This window comes from Propithecus coquereli, unplaced genomic scaffold, assembly GCF_000956105.1.
Source record: "Propithecus coquereli isolate 6110/MARCELLA unplaced genomic scaffold, Pcoq_1.0 Scaffold620, whole genome shotgun sequence".
Lineage (NCBI taxonomy): Eukaryota > Metazoa > Chordata > Mammalia > Primates > Indriidae > Propithecus > Propithecus coquereli.
The window spans coordinates 192,189-192,881 of NW_012152175.1; positions in this window are offsets into that span (position 1 = coordinate 192,189).

Below are 693 nucleotides of genomic sequence, written 5' to 3' on the forward strand. Positions count from 1 at the left end.
ATGGCTGCATAATCTCAGAGATTACTTAATCTCTGCACCTGATGTCCCTGTGTGGAGCGGTGACAATTCTTATATGATAGGGGAAAATGGTTTGTGAACTGTAAGATGCTAGGCAAATAGAAGAGATCGTTGTCTAACAACTAAGAAAGCGAACCACATTTACCTGGCAGTTTCCCTTCTGCAAGTTGGCAGTTGCTCCCTTCCAGCTGGAAACATCCAGCTGTAGATAATGCCACACTAGGGGATGAAGAGAATCTGAAGCATCTCTAATGGTCCCTTCCCTTAGCTTCCCTCATCTCCACTGCATACCTGGAGGAAGGACAGGCAGAAGCCTCTTGTGGCAAGTAAACAGATCCTTTTATGGGCAGTAACAGGGCCAGAAAAAAAAAACAGAGCTTCTTTGTTTTTATATTTTTATTTGTTTCGTCTTTTTTGCCAGTGTTTTCATACCTGATCGGGGATCATCGGCCCCCTTGGGGATTTTTGGTGGTTGTGGTTCACGATTGTATATGAGGCAGAAGTAGAGGGATAGAGGGGAAAACATTTATAAAACAATGTCTTGTGGGGAAATGAGGTGGTCCTTTTAGATGCAGTGACTAGCCTGGGACAATGTGGAGAATTGTCACCACCTTTAGGATAACCCTTTTCTTTTTTTTGACTTCCCTCCTTTGCTCTCCTTCTCTGGGCCTGCAG